General features: G+C 41.8%; 1 long non-coding RNA gene across 1 annotated transcript in view; it reads right to left on the bottom strand.

Annotated features, from left to right (window-relative positions):
• The window catches only part of LOC136366162 (uncharacterized), a 43,465-nt gene that overhangs the window by 7,277 nt on the left and 16,009 nt on the right, over positions 1-20,179 (bottom strand). The window contains exon 2 of the long non-coding RNA XR_010744474.1: positions 18,732-18,943. This is a non-coding gene — a long non-coding RNA (uncharacterized lncRNA). The remainder of the gene's footprint in view (positions 1-18,731; positions 18,944-20,179) is intronic.

The raw sequence follows: 20,179 nt of genomic DNA, 5'->3' as shown, positions 1-20,179 counted from the left end.
TAAAGATGCTCTGCTGGTAGGTAGAAAATGATCTAAGGGCTCTTAAACTGGCCCTTTGTTGCAAAGGCATCCTCAGGTGAGGATCAGCTTCTGATTTATCTTTTGTGCTTCCAGTATTCACTACAGTGTTTGTGCAAGAAACTTGTACTCCATGGAGTCAGCTCTGCCAAACACCCTCCAATGAACGGCCCTTCCCAGGCTTTTACTTTTTTTAAAACCCAAATCCACTTTTGACTTTTTTTCCCCCCATGGGATTCCACCTTCCTCGGTAAGGTTTTAGCTGAGAATGGGAGTGATGAGTGGACAGCAGTACCCAGTACCACCGGCTTCAGAACCAGTGTCTTGCTGGGCCATGGACACCCTCTAGAGGGCATTGGTCACACACCCCTCCACACACCTGCCCACGGATGTAGAGACCCAAGCGTGGCCTTCCAGATTCTGCAGTGGTTGGCAGGAAGTGGAAAAGAGTGTTTTGTGGCTTATATGTCTTGAAATGTGCCAGGCAAGCTGAATTTCAGCTCTTAACAGGTATAATATGGATAGTGTAAGGCTTTGGGACCTCTTAGCCCTTGAAATTGCAAACCCAATGAAGCACATCAGATGATGTGGCTCTGTTAGAGTAGAAGCCAAGATTTTTAAGCACCTGCATTTTACTCCTGCAGTGTGTGTGCAACATGAGTTGGACAGATGTCATATGTGTGCTCTTCTTTATGCTAAGCAGAGCAATGAGTCCCAGGGTGACCACCACAGAACTGCTGAGTCCTGCTACACGTTTGAGTATCTCTTCAAATTTGAGTATCTCTTTCATACCTAGTTATAAGAAGATGATGGATTCCTCGTGAACTCAGATGCTAAGTTGCTGAAGAGGTTTTGAAGACCTTGGTATGTACTTGATCCAAGATTAAGGAAACTGAATAATAACAGCAGGATCCTTGGCCTCTGCTCCTGTTAGACAGTAGGACCATGGTGTATTTATAAAACACCAGCATAAACAGTATTTCAAACCCCATAAAATCAGTAGGCATCCTTGCTTCACTAAGTACTTCCGTAAGAGTGTGCTTCAATCAGTCCCCAGGTCAGAACACACCTGAATTTTCAGAGGCTCTAATTGCAGCTTTCATCTGATTGAATTTATGAACCCATCTTCCCTCCATTTCTAACCAATGAAGCACAGGAATGTACTACAGGAAGTCCTAAACAAGACAGGCTAGTGACCAGAAGACGAGCATCCCCTCTCCAAAGCACAAATTTTTGAGATGAACCCAAGGAATCCTCTAGATAACAGTAGTACAGCCAGGCTAAAGGTGGGATTCTCTTTATAAATCAAATTGTTATTCACAGGATCTAAAGTATCCAAAATTGCAACCTCACTAACTGTTTCTGACATACATTGCTTATTTCCAAATCATTATCTGTGTGTCTAGCTCTTGGTTTTGGAGAGGAGGCAGATAATTTTATTTTTGACTGCAGAAAAAAGCTTGTGGTATAAGTAAAGACTTTGATTGTTTTTGCTTCCCCCTTGGGTACACGACACTGCCAGCTTTCCCTGTGCTATTGTCTAGTCTGTATAGCACTCCCATGTCCTCTGGGATTTGTCTTCACCTTGAACTGTGCTGCCTTTCCTTCATGCCTTTGTGTGTCAGAATGCAGCCTTGCACAGGCATTTTTATTGCCTGTTTCTAGACTCTTTCCAGGTTTGCCACGGGGTTAAAACATGATGTTTTGGACAGGATAAACTATTGCTAAGAATAGAAGCTTCACCCTTTAATAATGTGATGAATTGAACTAGACTGCTGGACAGCAAAGAACCAAGCAAAGAGAGATGCCAGCAGTTTCAGTAGTTCTTACCAGCTCTAATTACTGCTATCTGTTTATATCCGGATGGATCAATTTGGCCCCCAGGCCAAAACTATTCTTTGCATAATCCAGATGAAGGCGGTGAAGTTGTGCCTTGGATGAATCTCACGCCTCAATGCAGACTGCTCTGCAGCTGGCAAGATCTGTCTATTTGTCTTGCATGTTGGCCTTGTCTCTGTCAAACCACATGGCTGGATCCTGCTCATCTTTTAATGGAGGAGGGTAGAAAAGGCTCAGGTCACCATTGAGGGTGTACATTATGGACATCTGAGAATCCTGGAGAGAAGATCTGGTGGAAAGGGAAGGATTTGTGTTGTAGGAATCATTGCTATCTCACATGGGGAAAGCAGGGTGGGAGTGCACCTGCTAGTCCTACTTGGGATGTGAAAGGGAGGAAGGAATGTGAAATTGTGTGGTGGTTTGGGGAAACTGAGATGTATAATGATTGCTGATGACAGCAATTGCATTTTCCTAGCAGATAAGTCAGTTCCAGATTGCTTGCTGAGTGTCCAAAGACAGTGTCTAGTCTGATTTTAAATTCTCTAAATGTCTTGCTTCCTCTCCAAGTTTTATTCCATCTGCCAAGTATGTATTTTGAAGGAGCCTTCCCATCTGAGGAAAAGTAGCTCTACAACCTGCTGAAGTCCTGGCAGAGCTTGCAAGGACACTTTTCTCACCTTTGACCTCCTTCCACAGGAGTGGGCCAGGAAAGTATTTGACCTCCATTCTCCTGCTAACAACGGCTGTGCTCTGTTAATTCCCTCTTGAGTGACAGCCATTCCCTAGTGAGAACATTTGCTTTTGCTGATGCATCTCAGGATCCCACTGGCCTTCCTGACCCCCAGGGCACTGCTGGCTCATGGACAGCTTTGTGTCCACCAGTTCCTTCTCCCCAGAGCTGCTTCCCAGCAGGTCAGCCCCAGCCTGTGCTGTTGCCTGGGGATGCTCTTCCCCAGCTGCAGGATCTGCATTTGCCTCTGCTGAACTTCAGGCAGTTCTCCTCTGCCAGTCTCTCCCACCTGTCAAGGTCCTTCTGAAGGGCTGCGTGGCAAACACCAACATCCCACAATCACAGTTGTTTTTTCATGGTTTCTTTGTGAACATCCTCCTAGGAACATCTATCAACAGCAGCTGTAAAATGAGAGTGGGAAAGGAGTCAGTCTCCTTGCTAAAAACTAGGTTATCTTTCCCACCCTTTCACTCTTGCTAAACACTTTTCTATGCCTAGGATCTCATTTCTACTTGGCCTTTTGTAGTAAGTGTGGCCCAAAATAATTGAAATTCATTTTACAGGGCTTTAGAAGAAACCCTTGCTTGTGGACCAGATCCTATTTTCAGACACCAGACCATGTAGTCTGTCCACAGGGGTGTTGGAAGTGGGGAGACACTTGGCTCCAGAACAGTACCTGGTACCACTGCTGGATGTGGAGGTACCTGCCTGCAGGAAAGGGAGGATTGACACCCATAGGCTGTGAAGGGTAGCTCTGCCCTCCCTTGCCCACCTGGGTGAGGCAGGATAATTTCTGAGGTGTAGGACAGTAATACTGGCTGCGTTCACATAACTGGAAGAGCACCTGTCCCATCCCACAAGAAAACCACCTTTGGTCTGGATCTCCATTTCCCTTTGGAAAAGTCCACCCCTTCACACTATTGTCTTGGTTTGTGCCTGGATTATTTTTCTGTTTATACCCAACTTTTGGGGGATGAGAAGGAGGGAAAAGCAGAGCTAATCACCAAATCAGCTCCTATCCCCATCTAACTACTTTTTGCTTTTAAGGAAATGAAGTCATTTATGTGCAGAGGTAATCCAGAAATGTGAGCTCCTGCCAAGACATTTATTTGCACAAAGCTTAAGGGAGGTGATATTTGTCTGTGCCCAAAGCTTGGGCAGCTACCTTACATTATAAGAAAGGTGGCAAACGTTTCAGTGCTGATACCATCAAGAGAAAACCTCATCACCAGCAAAACCAATATTCCTTGTCACCCTGGGAGCACACAGGGCACTCTGCACTCACCCAGACTTGTTGCTGCAAGTAATGCTGTGAATTGTTGTCCAGCTGAGATGGAAAAGTATTTAAAAACACCTTTTGAACTGTTTCCCTTCCATTCTGGCTATTTTTTTCAGTATGACTATTTTTGTTTAAAAGGGAAAAAAAAAAGGGAATCAAAACAAAGAGAAAGTTCTGCTGCACCGGAAGCATGAGCAGGACTGTTGACTTTCTGCCTGAGTCCTGTATTTTATAACCATGAGAAATTGTTCCTTTTAACCATTTCTTGCCTTGATGTATGGGAGCAATGAAGTAGGAAATATGTTGCAGTGTCTAAACAGACACTTGACATAGTTCAGAGACTTTTGGTAACTTGATAAATATTTTTTGCCTTCTTTGGGTTATATTATTTATTTTTAGTTGTAAAATAACAGGAAAACAGGATCTACACAATTATGGTTGTTCTTACTGCTTTTTTTAGTATTTTATCACTGCTGTAATCAGTGCTGGAAAACTGATGTGTTTTAACAGCATCTTTCTTAATCTTTATTAGCTGTTTTATTTGCTGGGTACTTTGTTTGTTCAAGTAATTTACAACTGAACTTAAGAAAATATTGATGTCCTCTTAGTGTTACCACTGGGAAAGACAGTTATAATGCAGTATCAATGACCTAGGGGTTAAGTTTTATGGGATGCCACTGACAAGAGAAAATCACTAGCCAAAATTTTGTTTCACCAGTCCAATCAATTTTAGTGGAATCCTTCTCTAGAGAAGCTGCTGGAGTTAAGGAATTCTTCAAAATGAGAAGAAATTTGTGGTGGGCTTTACCTACAGCCTTTGCTCTTAGACACCACCCTATGGGCTCAAGCAGTCAGTAAAGACCCAAGACCTTTGCCTGTTTAAGAAAAAAAAAAAAAAACAAAAGTAAATAAAACTAGATGTAGCACTGAAGTGAGGAAAAACTGTGACTGAAGTTTCCTCTGGACACCAAGACTTGGAAGACAAATTACACAGCAACTCTGAGGCCAAATAATAAACTATATTCCCTTGCTGACCTCAGCTTCTCAAAGTCATCTCTCCACATAAACAACTTCAGGAAAAGCCACTTGCCCAATAGGAGTCTGTGCTTACTAAATCAGCATCTGCCCTCGTGCCCATTGCTTCCTTTTTGGTAAATTGAGGAAAGCAGGGTGGAAGGAAAAAAAAAACCCACTTTGGAAAAGGCACTTCTCTGGAAGCTGAAGTTGCCTGGAAAAGGTAATAGCGGTTCATTCTCAGTGCTTGAGATGTGCAAACTACTCTGTACTTCATACATGTAGCACATTAATTTCCAGCTCTCCCTTGTGTCAGGCTCATTTTCCTAGCTCATCTGCCTGACCCCATATCTGCAGATTCTGTAAAGGCAAAAACCATCATATAGGAAGTGGGGTTTGCTTCTCTAAAGGAAGTAAGAGTTGATTTCACAACTTTAGTGTCACCCAGTATATAGTTTGTTGGCATATGAAGATAGCTGGAAAACACTGAAGTAGCTGTGCAAAAGATGGAATGAGAATGTTATTACCAAAATATATGGTTACATCTCCAGAGACTTTTCTTTACTTTTCCTCTCCATTCACCCTAAAGGCTGAAAAAAATAAATGTTTTCAATTTTTTCTTTCCAAATGTGCAGTATTTAATCGACTGTTATTCTGATAAAAAATGTCAACTATGTACTGTAGCACTTAATGAGAAAAGAATGGCGCTGAAACCAGGGAATTTTCAGCAGACATTTTTAGCTGACAAAAACTTTATTAAGCAGGAAAAATTGTTTCTCATCAGACTAGGAAGCAAAAGTTGAAATTTTGAGCCAATAGTAGAAAAATATTTTGAAGAGGTTTTCAAAGAAGAAACAACATAAAACATCAACATTGCCTACCAAAATAAATGTGTCCAATACGTCAAAGTAACATTTTTCATTTTGAATTGAGATTTTGAAATGAAAAACACTTCCTATTGAGATGCTGGTTTTTTAGTCCAAAGAGCTCTCAACTGAAAAATTTAATAAAAATTTATATTCTTCCTTTAGAAAAAATTTAGTTCAGCCTGACCCTTGCTCTCTGAGGAAACATATTTTATTCTGCAACCTTCAACTAGTGTTAGGTAGGATGCAGTAAACCACATTTGCAGCTTGCTTTAGTGTTTGTGTAAATGGATTTTTCTTCCTTCCTTACAGCATTCTGATTTCCTTAGTATTTGGAAATTATCTTCTTTCCAGACTTACCACCGCATGTGACAAAGGAGTTTTATTCAGGTGTTCTTGTGAAACTTCTGCTATTTTTCTTTCATTTGTCACAAACTAAATCAAGCTTTATTATAAGCTAAATGTCTATGCTTTGCTGCTCTTAAAACAAGCTGTTATAAAGTTTTTAAAAAGGAAATAGGGAACAGAATCTCCAGATGATAAACACAAGTAGTGCCTAGTGGAAAAAGTCAAGGGGGAGGAAGAGGAAATAGCTGTAAAAACACTTTTTGAACAAATAGCTGTGCTTTAACTTTGTATTGCAAGGTTGCCTGGATACACTGGAAGAACAGGCATCCTTCTATATATATATTAGATAGTTTAATGTTTACTGCTGAAACTTGGAATGTAACTCCAAGCACTATTTACAAATGTTTGGGATGAAGTTGTTCCAGAAAACCAAACAAAGAGAGGAGGGAGGCAAATTAACCCAAACTTGCTGTTTCTGTTTTCATCATCATGTTGCTATGTATAATCTAAAATAGCAGGTAGTAGCTTATGTAACAGAGCTGGAGGAAAGGGGAAAGTTATAGGAGCTGTCATGGAATTGGACTAGTGCAAGGAAGGGTCCATGGCAGGTGAACCTGGGGGAGGTTCACAGAGGAGAGTGGGAGAAAGCATTCAGGTGATGTAAGGGAGAGAGGGGTTTGTGTAGGAATTCTCCTGGTCTCGGTTTGTGATGGGTTTATGGAAGTACACACTGCTCTGGACTAGGAGCTAGAAGCCTCTTATCTGCTCCTGCTCAGCCATTCTCTCTATCCCAAGCACCAGTGATGTGACGAGTCCTGTTTGTCACATGTCATGTGTTTGTCACCTGCTCTCCCTTTGTGCTCCTTGCAGGGATGGATTCTGTGGGCCATGTTAGAGTTGAGGTATGTGTATGTAAAGTGTATTTGTATAATCCTCTGTGGCTAGGGCTGTGCAAGCCACTGAAGGAGTTACGTTTTGGAGCAGCAAGAGGGAGGTTTGTCTCTGTTTCTGGTTCCAGAAAGTGCTTATGCTCTGTGGTGTAAAAAGAATACCCTGACTGATCCAGAAAGGAAATTATACAATGTTTTGAAGGTAGAAGGGAATAGTCCAGCAATTTAGATCTAGGGCACTGAGTTTTATTCTTTTTTTTAATTTATTTATTTCTTTCTTTTCATTTTATGGAAGCTTTGAATGTCTTTAGTTATGTTCTTCTGTGATTGTATCTAACCATAGAGTAGAGAGGCATTTCTGAGATGAGAAACTCTTTGATCTTGGCATCACTTAACGTTTCATATAATCTGATTTTATTGAGTGATCTTCCTTGATCTGAAGAGGAACATGTTCTTCCACCTAGTTCTTAAATTCGAATTGAGATTCTTTGAAATACACTTTAATAAAAACCCCAAATTCCAGGGTAATGTGGGAGTGTTACAAATGGTTTATATTGTATGCCACAGCCATGTGTGATTTCCCAGTGGACAGAACTGTGAAGCAGAGTAATTCCTCATGCTCTGAATCCATAGATCCCTACCACCTCACCCATGATGAGTCACTATGTGCTTTCTTCCTTTAGTGGTTAATGACATGCGATGAAATATTCTAATTCTGCCCAGGATGGGCAATGATGCATCTTCACTGACTACTTCATTGTAGTTTTTTGTAAACCTTTGGGAAATGCTATTTCAGGAGCCCCTAACAGCCAGACTTTAAAGTTTCTTTGCAAGACAAACTCAGTCAACACATATTTTAGTTCTGCCAGTCATTTCTGTGATGCTGGGGCATATCTTGTGCCTCTCTGCCTTGAAGAGTTATCAAGTGGTGTCAAACACATTGAGTGCAGAGACAGCTCATTTCACCTGCTTGGCTGTGATACACATTGAGATCTGAACACTATCCTTGTAATGAGGCCTACTTGGTGCCAGGAGAAATTCAGAGTGAATTTGTGCCACGAGTTTTAGTTGGATTCAGTCCCCCTGTGCTTGCTGGAGAGGAGTTTGCTTTTGGTCTTGTTATGAGGACTGCTCATGGCTTAAGGGTTTGCTTACTGCCAGCCTGTGGAATCAAACCCATTAAAGGCCTGACACAGACCCTCAGACTGATCTCTAGATCATGCAGCTTCCACCGCTGCCTCCAATTCTCTGCCTGTTTGTGTGTAAAATGAAAGGCTTCATTTTTCAGACTCTTAAAAATGTTTTTCACAGTCCTTAGGCTAGAAAAATTGGTAGCCAGTGAAAGCCAAGTATTTGAATTGTTAACCTCTGGTGGGAAAGCACATGCTGTGAAAAGTGGCTCTTATCAGTGCTTTTTCTGTGAGAGCAGAACATCTCTTCTTGGGTTTTAAAAGTATGTCTCGCCTACATCCCCCTCAGCATATCTGTGCCTGCCCACACTGCAGGCTGCAGCCTCAGGGGCAGATGATCAGGATGTCTGGTTACAGTGGCAGGGAGTTTGCTGTGCCCTCATTCACCCTGCACAGCTTTCTGCAGATAGCTGCGGCCGAGGACCCTGGAGGGCTCTCAGAGCTCACAAACCAGGCAGCTCTGGACAGCTGGTGCACATGGCATCAGTCAGACCTGTGGCTTGGTAACCTCTCAGCTGGGCACAGTTCTGTTGGCAGACACCTACAAGGCAGGTGAAATTACCCTGACAGAAGTGTGCTTTTAATGGAAGCCCTTATAATGCTGCAGGATATGGAAAATGTAGGGAGAGGATGGGATGGTTTTAGCAGATCAATACCAAGTGTAGCTTTGCTGTCATCAGGGGGACATCAGCAGCTGCCATGGAGTGATGTCCTTCTGCCAGGTGTGTGTTTTGCATCTGGCATCTTGACTGATATTGCTCTGGTAATGAAGTGTTTCTTTTTTATGTTCATTTCCATGTGGATGTTTGTGGCATGTACAGTCCCAGCACTAGAAAAGACAATCAAATTAGAAAATCCATCACAAAAAGCATTGAAGGGCGTTTATTCATTCCCAGAGGCACCGGAACACTGTGGTTGGACTTATTTTGCCATAACTCAGTTTTTGGATGAAGGGATTTTGGACACTGGCAGCACAGGTTTAAAAGGCTGCAAGCAAGGAAAGAGTGAGCTGGTAGGAGGTAGAGCAAGTAGACCCCTGTTCAATGCTTGGGGAATTACTTCAGTTATATTTTGGTCTTCAGATGAATTGTTTGCTCTGAGCTGAACAGCTATTTACCCTTCACTGTATCAGCTGAAATGTTTGCCTGCCTCAAAGTTCATATCACTTTATGAGCAAGTTCACCTAAAGAAAACATCAGCCTTAGCCAAGTCAGTACAAAAGGGAAAAAAGGGGGGAAGAAATGAAGAGAACAGAAAAGGAATGTGTTTGGGGGAACTCAGGAAAGTGTTCTGTGTGTAAGCCAGTGAATCTTAAACAATATTAACTTCTTAGCAACAATGATTCTGTTTTGTTTAACTAACAAAGGATATTGTAAGCAGATATGTGCATCTCAGGCAGATAAGGTTTGTGTTGGACAGTTCTTTTATTGGTGCAACATTTGGTAATTCACTCAGATTTAGCTATGGAACAAGAATTATGCATATTTGCTTCTGAGGCAGAGGTTAGATATAAGGCTCCCAGTAATTTTCCAGTTCCTTGCTAAATTTAAATCTTAATAGAATGAGGCCCAGCCTGTCATCTTTATGTTTTCATGCCAATCCCAATAGAGTAGGGAAGCAAAAGGGCAGAATTTAACTGTCTATTCCTCTCAATAGAAGAGTAGCACTTTTGTGTTTGCATTTCTTTTCCATCCAAGATCTCAAAGCACGTGAATATTCTCTTTATGTCAGTGCAAAACCAAGGCATGGAGCAATTCAGGCCCTATTCAGCCCACGATGTCAAAGCACAGGCTGGCGCATTGCTGCCCTCATAATGAACTGTAGGAACACATCCTCTCTGAAATCCTGCATTTAAGTCCCATAACATCCTATAAAGAAGAATACACTGAAGGGAAAGCTATTGAGTGATTGCCTCCTTGTTTCACAGGAGGCCAGTGGCAAGGCTGGGAACAGATCATGGGAATCCCAGATTCCATCCCCAGATCAAATTGCTACATGTGCCTCGTTTCCTTTGAGCAATCATTTCTCTTGCTAAGGTAACTTCGTTTAAAGTATTTGAATTTTCAGCTGTCAAGTGTAGACCAAATTTTTTTCATCTAGATGGATGAGGACTCCCTTAGTTCTACTGCACTAAACTGTGTCACAGCTGCCCCACTTCACTCCAAGCCAGTGGATTTTGTACGATTAGAGGCCAAGCATCTTCTTTTGCTGCTTTCTGTCTGCCTCATAATTCAGGCAGGAGAGTTGGATAAAGCTGGCCAGGTTCTTGTTGCCAATGAAATTTTTTTCTATCAAAAATTAAGAGAAAAGCCATTTCTCTGTGCTCATTAGCTCAAATAAGGAATGGAATTCATTCCTTAGCAATCAGGGAAATTAAATAAAGTGAGGAGACAGAACATAAGGGTGTAAATTTAGTTATTGAAGTGCTGCATTAAATTCCTGGATTAGACACATAAGGAGGGTATGCCTTTCATGGGAAAATGCCTTTTAGCTTGTCAGTCTTAGTGCTGAGAATTCTCTAAATGAAGAATTTCTTTGATGTCTATGTGGATGTAAATGCCACATATGCAAATTTTACTGAGTCACACCTGGAAGAAATTCAAAATTTCCAAAGCTGAGCTGAAATGGCCAGCCTTTCTTTTAGTTTCTTCTCCCAACCCTTTAAAACTGCTCTCATCCCATAATCCCAGCACAGATTTCCATGAAATGTTATGTCCCAGCTTGTCTGAGAGGGTTGGTCCATGCTTGGACCTTTAACATGATACTGGTTATGTTTTCTGATGACATTGAAGTCAATGACTAGAGAAAGTTGGATGTTTGACTGACCTACTCCAGTTCCTGAGGCGCTGACAAAGCATCCAGGCAGGTTCTGGACACTCTTGTTTGTTTGCCTACATATCAATGGTTTATATTAACTGGTCTCAGGGGTTTCACGAGGATTAGTTAATATGTGCAAGGAATTCATGGACATGCAGCATATGAAGCATCGAGAGCCACTTTCTTCTTCTTTAACTTGCATGACCTGATAAAGGATGCTGGGTTTCCTCTCTAATCTATGCCTTGTAACAGAGAAACCTTCTTCTGTCTGCCTTCCCCTGTCTGCAGCTCTTGGACAGCAACAGCAAATCCTGAACTCTATTCTTCATGATAATTTGCTCTTTCAGAAGGCAGGGGTAAGGGGAAGTCTGTGCAGAAGAAAGTGTGTGATGCTGCTTAGGACTTGAGCAGAAAGTTGCCCTACAAAAGAAAACAAGTACAGAACTTTCAAAAATGTGGATTTCTAAGCATAAATATAAGCTCAGATCTCCCCAGCCTCTGCTTAGCTTTAAATTAGAGACTTCTGACTCGGTGTTGAAGGGTTTGTTCAAAAGCTTGGCTGCTTTTCCACATGTATCAAATGATCTGTTACTATCATTGTCCATAAATCTATTTGATTTCCAGTATCTTTGTTTTGATAATCTTATTGAAGATACCTGCCAGGGAAAGTGGAATTCAATAGTCCTTTTTATTTCCTCATTCACTGTAGAGTGCAGCATCGAAGAGTGAATTTGCTCCCCAGTCAACTTCTGCCCTGGTATTATAAAGGTTATTACTGAGCTGTGTGATTCTTTGCATGTAAAGTACAACATTTCTTCTAATGTTGTTCTAATTAAATTTCTACTACCTTTTATAAGACAGGTCCTGATTTTTTTTTTTTTTCCTCCCCATCCCCCCTTGTCTGGGATGGGGTGAATGCCCTTTTTCTGGGACAACTGTGGTTCAGGCCAGTCTCGTGAGGCTTCCATCTCCCACTGGCATGACCTCAGTTCTACATTGTTCACTGTGCTAATGCATTTCAGAGCTTCCCAAAATCATTAACCCCGTGAAAAACCTATTGGTGATGACCTAAGGCAAGTTAGGCACCACTGAATGTAGAGGATGGTACTCTGGCCTGGTGAAAGGTCATTCAATTTTGCCTTCTCAAAGTATGTGGGAAAGCTGGAATGGGGAATGGGGAGGGACAAGAGCTCCTGGCTGATATGAACTTAGGATGGGGGAGGAATTTTGGTGCAGAGGAGCAATGGCAGATGTCACAAGTATCTGAGACATGCAGACGCAAGAGAATCATCACCAGTGGCAGAAATTATGCTGATTTCATCTGGATGAGGGTTTCAGTCTGGTATCTCCAGCCACTCAATACTGTTGACTTTCCAGAAAAAGTAAACAAGATATTGTTGTGACTGGTCCTGGCAATCCTGGCCTTTCTGGGGCCATGTGAGTATGGTCCATTTCAAAGCATCACTTATGAAAATGATCCCAAAGAAGCCACACAGTAGCATCTTTAGTTCCTTAGCAAAAGCCACCATTCCTCTAATTTATCAGCTGTTATTAGAAGGGGCATTTACCCCTCTTTCACTATGGTGAGTTGAACATCAAAACAGTGTAAGAGAGTAAGAGAAGAACATTGTTAACAAAGAAAGAGGGAGGGGTTTAAAATGGATTTTGTTATTTTACATGTTAACTTAGGTTCTCTGACAAGTTATATGGGGGACTTTTTTTACAAAGAGCAATGGGAACAAGTAACCACAGTCATTTTACAGTTTGTCGGCTGGAATGGTTGTGGCTCACTGTAACAGCAAAAGACAGGATCAGCCAATCCAAAAGGTCCTTTCAGCCCTGTTTTCCTAAAGCATGTATTGACTAACAAACATAAAGGGCAACGGAACTCTGCTGGGTGGAAGGAGGGTTAATTACGGTTTGCAACCCAGCATGTGAATTAGGATAGGTATGCCAGATATTGGCTGGTGTAAACTGGGAGACTTTGGTGCAGCTGCAGCAGTCTAGTCCAGCTGAGGATTTATCCTTTGTTGCTTAAAAATGTAGCTTTTTTGATAATCTTATTGAAGATACCTGCCAGGGAAAAAATATAATTTTTGTGCATAAAATACATGCACAAAAAATATAAAAATGTTTTCTTTCTATTGTCCTTTAGCCCATTCCTGATTTACATCAGCCATCATATGTACTTCCCTGGAGAATGTATTTGAGGTGAGCAGATCTCTCAACTTTACCATTTTCTGGACAGTAAGCCTGGATCTTCCATTATTTCAAAGTTTGACTCATTATTTTTCCTAGCTGAGCCCCCTGAGCTTTTGCAAACTCCTCCTGTCCATGGTAGTTTTCCCAGAAGGTTCTTGACAACCTTTTTACTCCTCCCCATCCATCAGGCTGTGCCACTCACATTTAGTCCTTAAGACCCGTCCTTATAATAATTTTCGGTTTTCCTCTTACACTTTGGCTTTTTTGGTTGCAGTTGTGGCCTGTAGCAACGTGGGAATAAATTGAATATAGAAATGTGTTCTGCCTCTCATGAAGGAAACTTCCCTAAGCATGTTTTCATTAATGCCCTATTTTACTTCAAGCTTTGATCTGATTTACTTTCTATAATCCATTTAACATCAAAATTTTGCAGTGATTCTGTTGTGAAAGTATCTTTCATGTTATTTCTCTTTACCCAAATACTTCTGTTTGCATTCTGACAGATTTTTCCATTTAGTCCCAGGGGCTATGAATTCCTTTTGAACTGTGTTTTCCCTGCCTTCCCTGGCATTTGCAGCACCTCCTGATTTAGGTCCAATATCTGAATTTAATTAGTATGCTCTCTGCCCTCACTCAGATCACTAAATCTGTCCACCAGGAGCAAAGGGAAAGGATGAGCCTGGAGCAATGTTTGCCATTGCAGAGGACCAGTGAATGGCAATAAGCATGAACAGAGGAATTGCTAATATCAATCCACCACTTTCTGGGAGAGAGGGCTGATGGGTTCTAAAGTCAGGCAAAATGATACATGAATATTTAGTCTCAGGTGGCATCTTTTGCAGATAAATTTGAATTAAGCTGCAATAAATTCATGGCCCTGCTTCTTAAAGCTGTCAGCAAATAGTGTGAGGAGCTCAGCCAAGATGTAACATGAGTATGGATTAACATCTCACAATCTTCCTGGGATAAGACGAATTCTAATCTAGCTGCATTCCTGGGATAGAAGTAGGACATCTGAATGACAGAATGCAGTTCATCATCAATGCATAAATCTTGATTAAAGATAATTTAGAGGTTCTGGAGAAGCATAAATGAATGCACCAAAAACCCTCTGAGTGAGAATGACAGAAGCAATGGAACCTAAAAGATTCTTAGCAGGGATTTGTCATATAGTTGGGTCTTTTAGGCCCTGGCCAGAGCAGTGTCAGTGCTAGGAGATCAGTGCTTTGATCCAATTCCATGACAATCAATAGATTGCAAGGGCATATTTTAGATGTTCAACAAATCAGCAGGTGCCATTTGGAGATGGATTACTCAGTCCACTCTATCCACATGTGCTTGGCATATGTTCCATTATTTATGTTCTCCCCAGATAGATCAATAGATCTATCGATCTACTGAAAAGGCTAATTTTTTTCTCCCCATCATTGCCATAAACTGAGAGCTGACTGATGACTCTATTACTTTGTTTTGCTTGCATCTTCTTTAACTTCACCTCAGAATTAAAACAAAGGCTAACCCAAACACACCTTCTTTTCACCCATAAGTTTGTGCACATATAATGTGAACGAAGACACACTGACAGATAACTTCATACCTCCTGATGAGTGCAGCAAGTGTTATCTCAGCTGCAGCAAAAACGTTCAGATGCCCACAGAATACTGAAGTCCAAGGCACAGGGAAATACTTACAGTATGCACATTGTGGCCTTGTCCTTTTGATACAGATCAGATAGTGAGTGACAACACGAGGTCATAGGAGAAAAACGCCCATGTCACAGATTTTGTAGCCATCAGGTTCCTTTAGAGCAGCATCTGCTATACCAAAGTGACTGTTGGTTTCGAAGCTACAAACCTCTGTGGGTTTTTTGCCCTTGTTCTGGCCAAATGCAGGTGGTAAGGCAGCAATCCCTGGTCCTGGGTTAGCAGAGAAGAATGGCTTGCTGTCTTGTGTGTGGGAAAGGAATGGTGGCACTTTGAAAGACCCAGGGGCTTGCTGAGGAAACCAGTTAGAGGCATTATTCAGGGTAATATCAGAGGTCTACTGTGGTGATATGAGAGAAATGAAATCAGGGTCTTTCATATGATTGTTCAGTGGGCATGACTGAGGACTACTTTCCATGCCTCTTCATAGAAGGCAGTAGTTAAGAAAGCCACTGTGGCTTGTTGGATGTTCAAATGAGGGAAGCAAAGGATTTTTTTATTCTGTGGTTGTGTCAGGGGAAGGATTTGGCAGCATACAGCCATGCTGGAAAATTGTAAATTGCTGGAGACAAAGTTCTACTGACAACATAGAGTGAGTTGAAGGGAATTTTCCTTTAGGCTAACTGAAAAAAATAGAAAATAAGTTTGACAGTTACGTCTCTATTTGTTTCTTTCTAAAATGTATTGATTTTTCCTCCAGAAATTCTGCAAAAGATGTAGGCATAAGTAGCAGACACTTCAATTTGCCATTTTGAAGGGCAATCTGTCTACCTTATGATTCTTATTCTAGAACCAGTGCCACAAAGTACCCATTCGCAGAAACATTTCAAGTTTTTAGCATATCTCCTTTCAAAACTTACCATTGGAGAAAACTTTCCAGGCTGGGAGTTCAGTTTGCAGCAGAACAGAGGAGTGGAGTAAGAGCTGAGGGAGGGAAGCATGATGTGTGTAGACAAGAAGAAACAAGTTGCAGGCTCTCCACCTGCCTGTTGTTAACTGACACACTTGAGCAAAACCAAACCACAAACAGTATCTAGAGACTTGATTCCTGCTACACCACTTTTTTATGTCCTCCCTAGAGTTTGGAGAGGCTGCACCTGACCTTTGCATGCACTGACTCTAGTTGTGCCAAGCAAGCAGTTCAGTAGCAAACTAAGTGGAAATAATTATTTTAATTAGTGTAATTGGATTACACTGAAGTGTTTTTGGGGACTGCTGTTCTGCTTCAGATGTTGTTCAAACTGTCCTGGCTTTACATCATTTCTAAATCAACACATTACATAGGGGTTTAGGCAGAGAAAAGGGAATTGGCCAGAAAAAGGCCTGATTTACTTCAGATTTGATATTCAATAACACAAGGAATGTAGGGTGGATTGCAGTAGGTTTTTACTAAGACAGCAGATTTTTTTTTGTAAGCTGTCATCATGTGCACCTTATTTTCTCAGGAAGTCATGAGGTTATAGGTATTTTTTTAACCTTTGTTTCTTGCTTGTCGTCAACTGCTGAAATCCCATCACCATCCACTGTGAACAGAAAAAACAGGAAAAAAAGCTCTGTGCTCCACAGGACCTTACCTTTTAATGGGAGAAGGTCATCACTCAGCTACCCAAAGCACTCAAGGCCCTCAGTCAGTGTAAATTAGAGAGAAATCATGGTGATCAGATTAAGACAATGGGTATCATTTGCTATATAGTTGCATCTCAAAAGGTATTCCACTGCAGCTGATTACATCTGCTTTTAATTAGTATAGGAAATGATGAGCAAATCATCAGCATTATTTCCCTCCACAGCACCTTTTTTTGAGGCAGCCTTCCATAACCTTCCGTACTTGACAGCATATTTTAGCACTAACACTTGGTATGGCTGTTTCTTCTCCTGAAAGAAACTGAGATTCTCACTAAGGAAACCCCTTGAATGCAATAAATCATTTACTGGAGCATAGTCCATTACATTTCAACAGATCAGCATTTGGTGCTTGGGGTTGGTGGCTGAGATCGGACAACATCAACTGTAAGGAAATTCCAAATTTCAGCATTGGTTTCATTACTGGCCTTCTGTCTGTGTGTTGTGCTAAGACTAATTGGGCTAAGACTGAATTGGGCTTTCATGTAGACTGTTCTTTCATTCCTGTAGATCCTCTAAATGAGATTAAAAGGGAGGATAGAGCCAGTACCTCCTGCTCTCAGTGAGATCATAGCCGGTTTCTTGAACACTACCTGAAAGTCAGATTATGATGGCCAGAGTAAATGTTTGGTGAAGATAAGTATCTGGATGATAAAACTAAATGCCTGTAGTTTATCCAAGGAAACTGAAAGGGAAAACAGGCTGGGAGAAATTGTAAAAATAGTTTTTTCACATGAACATCCAGTATTATATTAAACATGCTAAGTTTGGGATATACTAGAACTTCTCTTTTTATTACATCCTTAACAGTCAAGTGAACATGGTTTTAGAAGAGTGGAATGTTTTAAGCAAACACTGCTGACCTAGATTTTCAAAATGGGTGAGCTTGAGGACACAGTCTTCATTTTATGCCTCATTAACTTAGCCTGTTCTTCAGAGTTTCCATGGAAACTACCTTTTTGGTGACAGACAGAAACTTTTGATGGGTCAAGTCAGAAAAAGGTTACACGAGGTATTAGGGCAGAGAATGTGTTACAGAGCCCTAGTAGAAGAAGGCAGTGAATGAACTTTGAACATAAACAAAGGGATGATAGTAGAAGACCATAAATGTCAGTGAATTGACAGTGAGGATGATTCAAAGTTACTATGGGATGTGAAAGCACAAACTTAACAGAGCATGACCTTGTTCTCATAGTTAATGAAGTTAAGCTGGGCTCAGGATAGAATAACAGAGATCAGTCTGACTTTGTCATTATGGATGAATAAGCACAGCTCCAACCCAAAATTTCAAATGTGATGGTGCTGACAGTGTCTTCAAAGAGCACCAAGCCTGATGCACCTTTGTGCTTAAGGTACCTGTGGTTAGAACACCTGTGGTAAAAACTCACTTCTGCCCTAAAGATGTATCGCACCCAACCCATTTCTAGGCTACTCTACATCCTGCACTGTCCCTGTCGCTCTGGGAAGGTATCTTTAATGTAACTACATGAGTGTTTTACAGTTTGAACCACTCTTGGCTGGTATTTTAAGTTAAATGTTTTCTAAGGACTTCAGAAACTGCATTCAGCAGCTTAGCCAGTGAACTTATCTGTACAAATGTGCTTTGTGACTAAAATTCAGTTATTAGCAATCTCTAGACATCTGTAAGGAAGAGCCACAATAAAAATAAATGTTCATCCTGGGTATAGGGTGAGGATCAACAGGCAAACTTAAAAAATCCATTGTCAAGTTGAATGTGTCTTTACCTTGAATACAAAGTATTTTCTTACAGTAAGCCCACCCCATCCATTCTGCTTTGAGAAAACTTCAAATTTGCGTGCATTGCATTGTCAGTTTCACATCTGACAATGTGATCTCATAGTTTGTAAGTCAAAAGTGATAAAAAATATTTAGATGCTTGTCACAACATAAGTTTTCAGCAGAACCAGACTAAAAAATATGCATACAGTTGGACATTAGAAAATGGAGAGCTGTAGGTGTGATTCTGACTCTAGTTTTGTGGGATTCTGGATGATTTTTCTGATACTTTTCTCAAGTCTGTATTTTCCAATCTCTAAAGTAATATGATGATACCTATATTTTCATAAGTATTTCTTCTAAGGTCTAGGAGTTGGAATATATACTGGGGGAATAATGCCTGTTCCAGTCCAAACAACAGTATTAGCTACAAGTACCTTTTATTGCTTGAGTACAAAATTCCTTGAAACCAGACCTGAATTGGGGTCCTGAGAGAGGGACAGGGTGATGGAGTTTGTCTTTCTCTTCCTTTTTGCTTGCAGGTTTAAGTTGGGGTCATGTAGTTGGTACATGGGAGATACAGAATGGAGGTGAGTCTGGCACAGCAGCTTGTCTTGAATACAAGCGTCTGTTCCATGAGGCACGGCTGGTATGAAGACTCAGTGCTCATCAAGTTGAATTAAAAATCTGGAGTGTAAATTTGGCAAGCTTCTTGTCCCAAAGTTTAAAATAAGGCTAGCCCCCTGCCCTGTCACTGCACTCTGTTGGGAGCCAGCAAAATATGAGATAAATTGTGATGAGATGAGGCTTTAGATGGGATGCTGGTGAGGCTCTGATTGGAACTTTTGGCTAGAATTATGGACCATCTCTAGTTCCAGGGAGATCTTCCAAAACAAAGACCCAAAACCTGAAGACTAGTGTGCAGCAAATCAGCTTTGTTCTTTGGGCTTTATTTGTGAGGTGATGTTTATTGAGGGAGCACCCTTGTGAGCTCACCACCTGCCTTTCCACAGGACTTGGCTGTGGGTGACGAGGTGAACGGAGCGAGAGCTGAGGAATCCTGCCTGGCTTGCCCGGCTCGTGGGTGAGTTTATATATCTATATAAACATAAAAAGAGTAAGCACAGAAAGCAGAGACAGTCACAAACAGCCACAGTGCCCTCTCCGCTCTGTGGCGCGGCCCTGCTGTCACACCCAGTGACATGGTGAGCCCGTCCCTCGGCTTGTGCTGGGCTCTGGGCCCTCCATCCCCACGCCTCACCGCACTAGGGGGGCTGAGGCGGAGAGGCAGGCTGTGCCCCTCCAGTCTGCCCCAGGCACAGCAGTTCGGAGCTGCCATCCCTGCCTGTGCTCCGTAGCGGGCAGGAGGCAGGCAGGGCCGGGGAAGGGCGCAGGCAGCAGGCTGGGCCGGCCATGGCTGGACCCGCGCCCCGCAGCAGCCAGGCCCTGGCGCCTGCACCGCCGCACCGATGGACAAAGCTGTCTGAGACTTAACGAAAACATACAGCAAGGGAGCTAAGGTGAGCCCATCCACACGTGAAGTGACACGTGAAGAAGGTAGTGGGGATGAACCTGCTTTAGGGAGAGGTTTCTTGCAGCCGTGGACAATTTGACTGGCCTAACACTGCAAGGGTTTCCCCCTTGCCTATTCTTTGACCTACTGTGGACAGGTCATGTCAGGGGACTATTTTTTATCTTTGAAATTTCAAAAGATCATGAAAGCACTGAGCAGAACATACATAAAATAACATGCATTTGTTTAACATGGTGAAGTATGTAGAACTGCAGAGTTACCTGGACAGCAAGGCCTTTTTCAATTCTTATTTTCATAATTATGTGAGTATGGTAATTTGTAAAATCTCGATTGCCATATGCAGCCCAGAGCATCAAATTCTGCTCTCAACCACATCAGCCTAATTAAAA

Source organism: Sylvia atricapilla, chromosome 11 (assembly GCF_009819655.1).
Source record: "Sylvia atricapilla isolate bSylAtr1 chromosome 11, bSylAtr1.pri, whole genome shotgun sequence".
NCBI lineage: Eukaryota > Metazoa > Chordata > Aves > Passeriformes > Sylviidae > Sylvia > Sylvia atricapilla.
The sequence above is the reverse complement of the archived record's forward strand: the minus strand, read 5'-3'. Positions and strand labels throughout refer to the sequence as shown.